The sequence below is a fragment of the Nycticebus coucang genome, chromosome 17, assembly GCF_027406575.1.
Source record: "Nycticebus coucang isolate mNycCou1 chromosome 17, mNycCou1.pri, whole genome shotgun sequence".
NCBI classification, from domain to species: domain Eukaryota; kingdom Metazoa; phylum Chordata; class Mammalia; order Primates; family Lorisidae; genus Nycticebus; species Nycticebus coucang.
This window is the reverse complement of record NC_069796.1, coordinates 45,377,876-45,391,093: the sequence shown is the minus strand read 5'-3', so window position 1 is coordinate 45,391,093 and position 13,218 is coordinate 45,377,876. Positions and strand designations below refer to the sequence as shown.

Genomic DNA, 13,218 nt, shown 5'->3' with positions numbered 1-13,218 from the left:
TAAATTAAATAAAAAATAAGTAAGCTTTGAGAACATCTAGTATAATATGATCCTGAGTAAAAAGGCGACTCCCAACCTCAATATGTAAATGGAAAATGCTCAAAAACAACAAATGAGGATGGGAAGACACTGAAGACAAATTTTCTTTGTGTGTTGGCCTTGGACCAATCTGTAAATGGAAAATGCTCAAAAACAACAAATGAGGATGGGAAGACACTGAAGACAAATTTTCTTTGTGTGTTGGCCTTGGACCAATCTGTTTTACTAGAGCGTTGTCTTCAAGTTCTCAGTACTTTCTTCCATTGTCAGGCTATTTTCAGCTTCCTTGCTCAACTTCTTTCCTAGGCATCTTAAGTCGTATTCCTAGACTAGGGTTCCAAGGCCTGAGCTGGAAAAATGCTAGCCAGAGAAGAAACCAGGATGGAACCAAGCCATTCATCCCGCTCAGTTATCACTATGAAGGGGGCAAGCAGAGATTCAGAAATGGACCTGTACCAACAAGATGGAGCGTATACGCTCAGGATAGAGAGAGGGTGTGCTGAGTGGAGGAGAGGAGCCATGGCCTGGAAAGTTTCCACTGGGGTTTTGGCACACAGAACACAATGTGGCCTGACCTCAGGTAGGAGGAAGCTGTTGAGGCCATTGAGAGCACAGGGCCAGCTGGAGAGTTTTCCAACCCTAAGAGGAAAGTCAGCATGGCAGCTCAAGAAAGAATAATTCCTTTCAGTAGTAATGGTAGAAATAATTAATTTATTGATTACCCATTTTCTTGCTAGGTAGTGTTCAAAGTTTTTCATTATCTTATTTAATCCCCATGTTAACTCTATAAGGTAATTATAGTCATTACTTTTTGAGATAGTCAATTAGTACTCAGCATCGATTTCCACCTTCTTTGAAGTGCCTTCTTGTTTTCCAGAGGCTGGAAAGCTACTGGAAAGCAGCCTCCCTTGCAGCTAGGGTCTAGAAGTGAGATAGATTCCATGCAGTAGAAGCATCCAGGTAAGATTCAGAAGGCAACAATGAAGGGGAGGACAATTTCCTGTTATGTTTCTTGTTTTCTCTTGGCAGGAAAAAGTATGGAGATACTGATGTCTCATGTCCAGCTCTCAGGGGCAGTTGTAGCAGTAATGATGATTGGTTTCTGTGGTCCAGTGTCCAGATAATTACAGTGACAATGGAAGCTTCCTGATGAATGAATAGTAACCAAGATGGTACGTTCTGGACCTCAATTTCTCCAATGGCAAAAGTAGTACCTCCCATGGTAATCTGCAGTGTTTCCAGAGTCGTTTCTACATACTCAACCTGGAGTCTATGTCTTCAGCCCTTGCAATAATTTTTAAAGTACTTATCTCCTAGTACTAACTCCCTTGTGCTTCGAAATTCCTAAGATGCTTTCTGTTTCCTGCACTGAAACAGTATAAATAAAGGTTGCACAGCTACTAAGAGGTAGATCCAGAATTCTATGCCTCATTAGACAAAAAATGCTTTTGAATTTAAAAGAACTAGACAAGTGAAGAATTCACAGGCTATATTTCTAATAGATTTGACAAAGCCAAGTTCACAAATACTCTCTTCCCACTTTCAAACCTATGAGTTGCACTTGTGATTGCGGTAAGTGCTTAACTTAATTGGTTTGCATCTATGCCGGGACCTCTGGGATGCCGCTTACATAACTCATCCACAGGAGCCTGTCTTGCCAATAAGCACTGGCAGAAGGCTTTCACTCAGTCGCCACATTAAACACAGCTCTGTTCTCCGTAACTAGCTACTACTCGCCCACCCTCAGTCTTAGGTCAGAAGAGCTGAGGCTGTAGGAGGAATAGCAGCTGACATGTATCGAGCATTTACCACGTTCCAGGCATTGTTCTCTTATTTTACTTTATTTTCTAGTGTAATCCTCACAACAACCCTGTGAGGGGTGACTTTATCACTGTCCATACCATGCTTATGATCCACATCTTCAAGATCAGGAAACTGAAGCATGCAGATGAAGTCACTTGCCCAAGTTCATGCAGCCAGTGGTAGAGCCCAGATACCAACCCAGGCGGCCTCTTATTTATCATGCTATTATGTCTTCCAGTTATACTCAAACACTTTCTTTTAATTTTATGCATCATGGTAAACTGTATGAAATCCTCTTTATAGCAGTGAGATACAAAGAAACAAAAAAAGTGATGAATGGTTTCTTCTTTTTGAATCAGTCCTTCTCTGCTTTGCCTCACCCCACCCCAGCTCCGTCAGGGAGCACTCTCTTGCAGGTGCCATTGAGCTGGTGTTTCTGACTGCTGTGACATAAACCAGACCAGGGCACAGTCAGCCTCACTGCAACAGTTCCTCATGGCTCCATTGTTCTTTCTGTCATATGTGACAATCATCTTCTACAGAGGTTTCCCTTTCCATGGGCATACAGGGCACAGGTGGGTATAGTTAGAGCACAAATATGCGGGCACAGAGAGAGAAATAAAAGATATTACTAGAAAATGGTTAGACCTCAGCAGTCTCATGAAAATTTAAAATCAGAGTAAACACAAGGCTTTCTAATTAGACAGCCCTCTTTCCCCTGACCAGCGTTTCTACCGACTCCCATTTCTCCTAGAAATAGATCTCCACGAAGGCTAGCATCTTTTTAAAATTCTGCACTACAGAGAGCCAGACTAAGATGGTTCTGTCGAAATTACAAAACACTATACTTTCAAATAGCTGCTGAATTATTTAGTGACTTTACACTGTCCAAACGCTGGGCTCTTTGGGTAGACGATGTCTTGGTTTCCCTCCTATCTCTTTTGTTATGACATTCAGTAAATGGAGAGATATTGCTCTTCTTAATAATTTATAAAATAATAATCCACATTAAGGATCAAGCTCCTCTGATAGGTTTGGGGTTTCAAATCGGGTAGTCAAAAGAATGAGAAGCTTAAAACTCTCCTCTAGTTCAGTCAAGCGATTGGTCCTGGCATGCTTAAGCCTAACTTTTTAGTATTTGCTTCTTTCTCATCTCAACATTTTCTCCTTTCTTGTGTGGTTTCTTGAACTGCAGACTGTGCTTGCTATCACTTTTTGGCATCTGATTCGGCCCCACGATGAAGTATGTCCTCCAAGAAGCAGAGAGCAGGGACAATGTGTTTTGTCATCCCCTCCCATCTCAAAGTTTCTTATTTATTTTGGCAGTCATTTTTTTTTTCTTGCCTGTTCTGGAAGGACAGAAGGGAGGGAAAGAGGGAAGAAAAAGAGAGAGAGAGAAATAAAAAAACTTATTTAAGACCAGGGTGGTAGGGCGGTGCCTGTGGGTCAGTGGGTAGGGCACTGGCCCTGTATACGGAGGGTGGCAGGTTCGAACCTGGCCCCAGCCAGCTAAAACAGCAAAGACTAGGGTGGGTGGGCTTGGGTGTGTATTTTCTTCCAGACGCACATGAGTTCAATATCTCTGTGTACAATGTATGCCAAGGTTCATGTGTATTCCGTGACAGCTATAGAAATTATTAAAATGAACAGGTATCTACTTATCCAGATCCAGAGAGTTCTAAAAAGCTCTGCAAATTCGTCAAGATCAGAAATCCTGCCTTGTTAACCACTGCTCCCCCAGTGGTTTAGCACAGTATCTTGCACATCCATCCACTATATCATTTAACGCTTAACAATTCTCCCTGGTTATACAAACAGGAGTAAGACCTAGGGTGTAAGCATGTGAACAAGTATGGCACGTGCCATGGGAGTGACCCTCACGAGTCCTTTTTGATCCCAAAGGGCTGATGCTCCGGTTAAATCCAGAATTGTAGCTGGAGGTGGATCTGGAGATGAGCGAAAGCGAAAGATGCTGACTGGGTCCAGAGATCCCAAAGAGGAGGAAGAGGAAGAAGGAGGAATTAGTGAATCCCTTAACAACAGTGAGAGAGCAACGTGAGCAGCTGGAGAAATGTGGAAAGGCCTGGGAGCGGCCAGAGCTCCGTGATGAGCGTGTCTCCTCCAGGTCACAGACAGACGAGGATTACACGGAGGAGCTCTTTGACTTCTTACATGCAAAGGAGCACTGCCTGGCACACAAACCCTTCAACGGCCTGAAATAAATGTGCAAACTCATTCACCTGAGCCTTCATCAACTGGGCATCAGGATACTTCCTAGGGTTTTGAATATGCCATTTGTTTTTCGTTCGTATAACTGTTAAGCTCATAAGAACCTCATGGATTTGGGCTTAGGCAAATAGCTTCTGTGTAATAAACAGTGATTCCATGCTAATAAAATTTTGTGAACTGCCAAAAAAAATAGCATATGCGCAGCACTGTCGGAGAAGAAAGAAAGACGCTACTGCCTGACCCAGACTAGGGAAAGTATCACAGAGGATGTGGCATTTGAGCAAAGACTTGAAGGATAGAATTTTGCCAGGCACAGGGACCAGCATGTGAGTTACAGCAGCAGGAGAGTGCGACACAAGGGAGGAAACGGTGATGCTTCTGAATATTTGGAGCAAAGAGTTCCTGCTGAGTATAAATCAAGTAGAGGCTGAAAAGATGGGTAGAGGAACATGTACGGCATTCCTGGGAGTGGAATGTTGGCAAGAATGAGGAGAAATAGGCACTCCCCACTTCTGCTGGGTGTATTCAAGACGTAACCCTTATGGAGCACAAATTGGTGATATCTAACAAAAGTAAAAATATATAATCCCTTTGACCTGGCAATTACATGTCCAGGAATTTACTGTACAGACATGTAAAATTACACATGTACAAGGTTGGTTGTCATAGCATTGCTCACAAAAGCAAAAGACTAGAAGAAAGTGAAAAATTAATTCAAACAGCAGGAATTATTAGATAAACCTTGGTGCAGCTGTAAATGAAATACAATGACAGCTATTAAAAAATGTGCAAACTCCTTATATACTGATAGGGAACAAATTCCAGGATATATTAAATATAGAAAGAAAAATGTTGGTGGTGAGTGGTGGCTCATACCTGTAGTCCTAGCACTGTGGGAGGCCAAAGTGGAAGGATCACTTTAGGCCAGGAGTTTAAGACCAGCCTGGACAACATAGTGAGACCCTATCTCTAGAAAAAGTTGAACCAGATGTGGTGGTATGTGTCTGTAGTTCCAGTTACTCAGGAGGCTGCACCAGAGGGATTACTTGAGCCCAAGAGTTTGAGGTTGCAGTGAGCTGTGGTGATGACACTACACTCTATCCTGGGTGACAGTGTGAGATCCTATCTCAAAAAAAAAAAAAAAGGCATAGAACAGTAGGCATAGTTACTATCTGGAGAAAAAGAACATAAACAAATACATATACATGTAAATATGTTTTTATACACATATACATACACATGTATATACAAGCAAATATGGGCTTAAATTAATAAAAAATCCTCTGGAAAGATACACCGGACATTGATAAGAGCTCTGGGTGGATGGCGAGAGTAGGAAGGAGAACTTTTACCATAGACCATTGTGCATCTCTCTCTCTTTTTTTTTTTTTTTTATTGTTGGGGATTCATTGAGGGTACAATAAGCCAGGGTACACTGATTGCAATTGTTAGGCAAAGTCCCTCTTGCAATCATGTCTTGCCCCCATAAAGTGTGACACACACCAAGGCATTGTGCATCTCTTTAATTTTGAACCTTATGAACGCAACACCTAATCAAATAAATCAATTACAAATAAAACTGTCAAAAAGAGATACGACATAGTCAGAGAGGTTTCTCAGGAAAGTGAGGACTAGAAGAAGCAGGAATATAAGGGGAAAGAGACCAGAGGCTGGAAGACTAATCAGGAGGCTACTCCCCACCTGCCATCAGAAGGGGGTGGCGCCCTGGACTCAGCGGGAGCAAGCGTGGAGGAAGGGCCCAGATTTCAGGTATCATTTGGGGGTGATTTTACCCAGCTTATTTTGAGAATTTACTATATCCCAGGCACTTTAGATAGAGGGAGTCAGCCATTTAATCTTTGCTACCAGCATAAGAGATTTTATTTGTCCCATTTTACAGATGAGGGAAGTGAAACTCACTGTAACACCTCACTTGTTTGACTAGGTGCTGCCTTTACATGGCTCAAAATTGAAGAGGTGCACAGTGGTATGTGGTAAAAATTCTCCTTTCTACTCTTGCCATCTACCCAGAGCTATTACAATGTTCTGTGTTATCTTTCCAGAGAATTTCCATTAAGTTAAGCACATATTTGCTTGTATATACATGCATATGTATGTGTGTATAAATACATATTACCAAAAGTCACACAAGTAGAGGAAATGGTAGAAGCAGGATTCAAACACCTACCCCCGTACCACACTGGGGGGATTTGTATGATAACACCAGAGTGAGTAACCAGATATGGGGCAACTTACTGTGATGAGATAAAGGGAGGAACCTTGGGGAGCACATAAAAGCCTTTTGGCAGCTCTGAAAGACCTCTGGAATTCCTGAAATCATAGATAGCTCAGGGAAAGAATAAGAGTATTCACCCTGGTCTGTGGGTCAGAACTCAAGGCACTCCTTGGTTGCAATGTCTTGAGACGGACTCAGACATTGGGAAAAGCCCAGACCTCCCTACAACCCACTGAAGCCAGAAGCTCCATAAGAGTCACTATTCCCAGTATCTCCGCAGGGATTCCACTTACTGGCTTCAGGATGTGCCAGGGCAAAATGCGCCTCTCCCTCCCCAGCAGGAAGCGCTAGAAAGGGGGTTCCCCGGGGTACCGTTTAGCCGGAACGGGCTCCATATTTTCCTCTGCCGTCTCCCTGCAGTATCAAGTGTGTGATTATTGATTTCCTCCCTGCATTTGTTTTTGTTATCCATTATTTATGGGATCATTTTTCCATCGTTCGTGCATGAAGGCAAATTTTGTGTAAAAATCAATTGAGTGAGCGCCGCCGATGGCTTGTTGTATTTTCTTGGCTTTCATCTCTGAGGCACCAGCTCTCAGGAGATGCAGAGTTGGGGTACTGGATTAGGTAGCAGGCCAGAAGGGGCAGGGGAGGTGAGGACAATGCAGGGCTCAGAAACCTGCCTTGAGAGACCTACCTGCCTATCCCTTTTGGCCCCTCCACCATGCAGGTTCTGTTGAGCTTCCCTGGAAACCTAGGTAGCTGTTAATGTCTTCCTGCCCTCATCCAACCCTTACCTTCCTCCCCTCTGCTGGGCTGCAGTCAAGAAGGGGTGGGGTGCTAACTGCAGAACCTCCTCCATTTCATACGGATGTACTTCAACGTAGAAACCCACAGGACTCTCTAGGATCAAGGCTTGGGAGCCTGCTGTCTGGGGGCTTACCGTGAAAGCTCTAGGAAGTCGCCCCGAAGGACCAGCTGGGGAGAGGCTGACATTTAACTGGCACTTGCTGTATGTCAGGCTGAGCACTTCAGAAAGTGCTGGTTAAAGTCTCTACTTGGCCCCTTCCTAGCTATACGGCCAACGTGTGATCGGTCTATTCCATAGTTTTCTCACTTGTATTATGGGAATACTATTAGTGCTTACCTCACATGCAGTCTTGCATTGGAGAGTGGGTGATTGGCTCGTGGTAAAGACCGTCAATAAAAGCTGGCTCCTGATGGGTGTTGTGGCTCACGTCTACAATCCCAGCACTTTGGGAGGCCCAGGCAGGAGGAACACTTCAAGCTGGGAGGTTGAGGCCAGTCCTGGCAATATAGCAAGATCCCCATCTCTGCAAAGAAACAAAAACCAAAAAATAAACTAACAAACAATAACGAAAGAAAACCTCACAGGGCCGACTCCTTTATTCTTGCATGCCTCCACTTACGTGTCACTTTCACAGAGTAACTGTGCCTTTTTGCCCCAGCTAACGTGGGTATTTCCAACCCTGGCAGTAACTTTCTGTCACACCACCCTCTGTTTCCTTCATGTGCCATCTCAGTCTATTTCTCTCTAGACTACTGTGCACTGCTTCATCTCTTCCTGTGCCTCACTCATATTTTGTTTCTTTTTTATGAGAGGAAGTCTCACTCTGTTGCCATGGGTAGAGTGCCATGGCGTCATAGCACACTCACAACAACCTCAAACTCTTGGGCTCAAGCCATCCTTTTGCCTCAGCCTCCTGAGTAGCTGGGACAACAGTGTCCACCACAAATGCCTGGCTAGTTTTATTTTTTTTTCCAGTTTTAGTAGAGATGGGGTCTCACTCTTGCTCCAGCTGGTCTCAAACTCCTGGTCTCAGGCAATCTACCCACCTCAGCCCCAGAGTGCTAGGATCACAGGCATCAGCCACCGCACTGGCCCCTGGTTAAAACATAAGTTCCATGAGGCCAGGAGCCCTGAGTGACTGTGTTCAGGTCCCAGCACGGTGCACAGAGGGACTTGCTGTCATGATCATTTCCATTTTCCAGATACGGTCAGAGGCCAGGCTGAGTAACCTCCCCAAGGTCATATCACTAGGAAGCAGCACCGATGGCCTTCACAAGCCAAAGCCATGCTCTTTCCACTCCCCCTACTTTCAAGTTGGGCAAGACTAGAAACTGGTAAAACTGTCCTGGGGACACTGCTCCCTCTACCAAGTCTTCTTCCCCTTTCAATCTAGTTTTAGAGTTTGACAGTGGCCAAGATCTGGGGCTACCTTTCTAGCAGATGATTCTGACTGAGTAATCAATCCTCAAAAGACTGTCCTTCTTCACTTTCTAGCTCCCTGAAACTACCCAGAGCCACCCCATCATGCTTGACACTGGGTTCAAGATGGGTTTCAGTAAGGCATGGCGTTGTCAAAGGACTGCTCTGCAAACACTGCTCCAGGCTGACTTTGTCAGGAGGTTGGGATGGATTTTTGCTACATTTGGCAGGGTTCTTCAATTTTTCAAATGGCAGGTTGCCTGGGCTTCTTATCCATCCAACAGGGACTTCTTATCCATCCAAAGTTTTGTCTAAGAGTCTGTAATGGTTTTCTTGATGTAAGAATGTGTTGTTCTCTGGTTTATTTGTTTGCTGTCTGTTTGTCTGCAGACAGAGTCTCACACTGTCACCCAGGCTAGAGTGCCATAGTGTCAGCCTAGCTCACAGCGACCTCAAACTCCTGTACTCAAGTGATCCTCTCACCTGGGCCTTCCAGAGTGCTAGGATGAGGCAGGCATGAGCCACTGTGCCAGGTCTTACTGTTCGGTTTAAAGAGGCTTTTTAAAACCAGAAGGCATGGTAGGGAAGCCTCTGTGGGCCACAAGTTTTTATTTTCAAGGTGAAAAGACAGAAAGGCAAGGAAATTAAGATTCTATTTTAGGATTATCCAGGACCATGGTTTCTCCAAAAATAGCCCAGGGGAGCATATGTGAATCAAGGAGGAGGCGCAAAGCATTCAGGATGCTTTTAAAAGCCTCAGAAGATGTAGGAACCACCTGACACCATGAAAGATCTGGGATAGAAGAGACCCAGAAGAGATCTGGGAGACCCCTGCAGGACATCTAAACCAAGGGTCTGCAAATGACTGCCCATGAGACTAAACCTCCTTTTATAAAAAAAGGGTTATGGGAGCACAGCCATGCCCATTGGTTTCCATACTGTACAGCTGCTTCTGCAGAAGGATGGCAGAATTACATTGTAGCAACACAGACATGTGGCCATGAAGCCTGAAACATTTACTATTTAATTTGTTACAGAAAAACTTTGCCATGTTGTTTCCCAAACTGGGTTCTGAGAAATACTAGCATCCTTCAAAACCATAAATTACGAAACTCAAAGGGAAGAGGTGATTGTTTGATCAAATATGTTCAAGAAATGTTCTATTCTGAAAATACGGAAAAGTTCTACTAAGGCAACAACAAGAAAAACCTGGGAAATTTCTCAAACTTATTTCTTGTCCATGGGACGCTTTTTATGGTAAAATACTATTTCTTGAGTTATCAGTGGTGTAAATTTGATAAGTATCTATGTAGCTCATTGGTTCCAGAATTTCAGTCATTTTATGACTTTTATGTTATTTGCCACATGTATGTACTACTATATATATTTACTAAAAACATTTACTAAACATTTTTCTTTAAATTTACTCCTTTTTTAAACTTGGCCATAACTCGGTAACAATATCCATGAAATTATGTGTTTGGTGTACATGTGTGTGTGTGTGTGTGTAGGATGGTCAATGTAACTATAAAAATAGACATGATTTTCTATGTATTTACTTAATTATTTATGTTTCACCCATGGAAGGAGACATACCACTCTTTGGGATATATTGGATAAATTAAAGAAGAAAATTAGTTCCTCAGTTGCATTAGTCACATTTCAAGTGTTTGGTAGTCACATGGGGCTAGTGACTCCATATTAGTGCAGATACAGAACATTTCCATAATCTCAGAAACGTTTATTGGACAGCAGTGGGACTTTCTAGAATCATTTAAAACTACTCAGCATTTTTGCCTCCTTCACCATCTTCACCCCCAATGGATTTTTCATAAATCTTCCAGCAAACCCTGAGAAGTATAGCTATTAGGGACCAACATTAATACTCCTTCTTCTCTCCTCATCAGAGTTACTATCTTCCCCCAAATCCTCTGCATGTCTGTAATCATGAGCTGATGCTGAGTAGCTTCTGCCCTCCATAAGGAAGGCACGGGACCCCCTGTACCTTAATCTGCACCATGCTCAGCCACACAGTCTGTGGCTCCTCAAGGATAGTGCAGTGTTTCTTTGGACCTATATGAAGACTATGTTATGTGGCATGATAAATAGAAATGCATTGGTTTTCAAGGACAGTTTGGTCCCCATGATTAGAACCTTCATCTATTAATACACTTGACGAGTTTGGGGCTTATCTAATATTTTCATAAATTTGAGTACCTTGGAGTCTACAGCATCTCTGAGAATTTGAGATTTAAAGCTATAGACTAAGTAAGGGTGGGACTGTATACTGAAAGACCTAATTTTGTATATCATTTCAGGGGATACAAAGACACTCACCCCCAGCACATCCCTAGTTCTCCCAGGAGTCCTCAGATCTTCACTCAGAATCCCTGCTTTGGAGATTTCTAGTTAAAATAAGAAGTTGGATGCACATTTCAGCTCTCCTTTCTCCCGAAACCTGACAGTAAACCTCACCATAACATAACAATGAGAGAATATTTAAAGCATAATCCCACAGGGACAAAGTGAATGAGAAAGGAGACAATTACAAAAAAGAAGATACCAGACCAGGCATGGTGGCTCTTGCCTCCTAGCACTCTTGGAGGTCAAGGTGGGTAGATTGCTTGAGCATAGGAGTTTGGGACCAGCCTGAGCAAGAGCAAGACCCTGTCTCTAAAAATAGCCGGGGGTTGTGGTGGGTGCCTGTAGACCCAACTGGGGAGCCTGAGGCAAGAGAATTACTTGACCCCAAAATTTGAGGTGCTGTGATGCCAGGGCACTCTACTGAGGGTGACAAAGTGAGACTGTCAAAAAAAAAAAGACACGAGGGAGCAACTATGTAAGAGGAAACTGGCATAATAGACTCAAAAAACCTAAATTATAAGCAGTGGAAAAAGCTGAGAAACAACCTGAATTACACAGCAGATTCCCTAAAGACTTGCAAAGTGGTTAATACAACTGTATCTGGAGTCAAGAGGAGCTGCAAATGAGTGGATTGGTTGAGAGTCTGTTTACAAAGCAGTTAGATTTCCAGGTTATCATACACACACACACACACACACACACTTAGCACAGTAGGCAATTGTGTTTCTCCAAATCTGGCAGAATACTAGTGATTTATTTACTGGAAAAAGTTTTTTTTAAGTCCTTTTATGGTTGGGACACCAACAATAGTTAAAGTGGGAAACCATACTGAAAACAGAAAGATTAAATTGTATAGTCTCAATGTTGAAAAACCCATTCCTCTGGGTGGTGCCTGTGGCTCAAGGAGTAGGGCGCCGGCCCCATATACTGGAGGTGGCGAGTTCAAACCCAGCCCTGGCAAAAAAAAAAAAAGCACCATTCCTCTTCCTCTTCCAACATGAGCAGCCAGACATATGTAGTCCAAGCCAAAAATTGAAATCAAGTGTTCTCTGGGAATTTAACCAGTTCAAAAAAGAAAAAAGATAATACTACCATTAAGGAAGCCCTAAGAAAATAGCCCAATCAGATCTGGATAAACAAACCTGGCAAACAAAACCAATTCACATGCACAGAGCTTCCAATAAACTTTTTACCTAATTAACTAAACACTATCTGATACTACATACCGGGGACAGAGATCACAACGGACATATTTAAAATAAAAACATTTTAGAGGAGGCTCAGCGCCTGTGGCTCAAGCGGCTAAGGTGCCAGCCACATACATCTGAGCTGGAGGGTTCAAATCCAGCCCCAGCCCGCCAAACAACAATGATGGCTGCAATCAAAAAATAGCCAGGTGTTGTGGCGGGCACCTGTAGTCCCAGCTACTTGGGAGGAGGAGGCAGAGGCAGGAGAATCGCTTGAGCCCAGGAGTTGGAGGTTGCTGTGAGTTGTGATGCCATGGCACTCTACCCAGGGTGACAGCTTGAGGCTCTGTCTCAAAAAAAAAAATTTTTTTTTGTTTTTGGAGGAAACAGACTCTAAGAAAAAGAAACTAAAAAAAAAATAATAATACTATTAATAATATCCCCAGAGATATAACTGTAGAGATGGCATCATGAAATAAGATAAAGATTTTTTTCTTTAATTTAAAGTACAAAAATATCTGTTAAAACCTTTTTTTTTGGGGGGGGGACTGGGACTGGGACTATACAGGCGCCTGCCACAACACCCAGCTATTTTTTGTTGCAGCCATTATTGTTGTTTGGTGGGCCCAAGCTGGATTTGAACCCATCAGGTCAGGTGTATGTGGCTTGTGTCTTAGCCACTTGAGCCACAGGTGCAGAGCCAGTTAAAACCTTTTTAAATGAGAAATGAAAAACTCAACAGAAATGTTGGAAGAGGAGCTGAGAGCAAGATGGCAGCCAAGTAACAGCTTCCCTGCAACTGGGCACAGTGAGTCTGGGGAGATAAGACTCCAGGCATTTCCGGCTGGTGGGATCTGCCTATAATCATCCCTTTGAGGATGTAGGGAGTCAGCAAGGGACTTCTGGACCCCAAGAGGAGGACAAAAACAGTGGAAAACTAGCAAGTGCTTGCGTGTGTTCGATTGACCTAATCCCGCTGGCAGCCATAAGTACAAGCAGCACTGAGACTGCAAACCGGAAAGGCCTTGCCTGTGAACAGTTTCGGTGTTTTTGGACTTGGCACTCAGTTGAACTGCCTTGGGGAGAGCTTAAGCAGGAGTGTAGAGAACTTTGGGCATTGTCTAGGACCC

General features: G+C 43.4%; 1 pseudogene; it reads left to right on the top strand.

Moving 5' to 3' along the window:
• Window positions 1-3,433: 3,433 nt before the first annotated feature.
• LOC128568530 (cytochrome b-c1 complex subunit 6, mitochondrial-like) lies at window positions 3,434-4,064 on the top strand (annotated as a pseudogene).
• The last annotated feature ends 9,154 nt before the right edge of the window (window positions 4,065-13,218 follow it).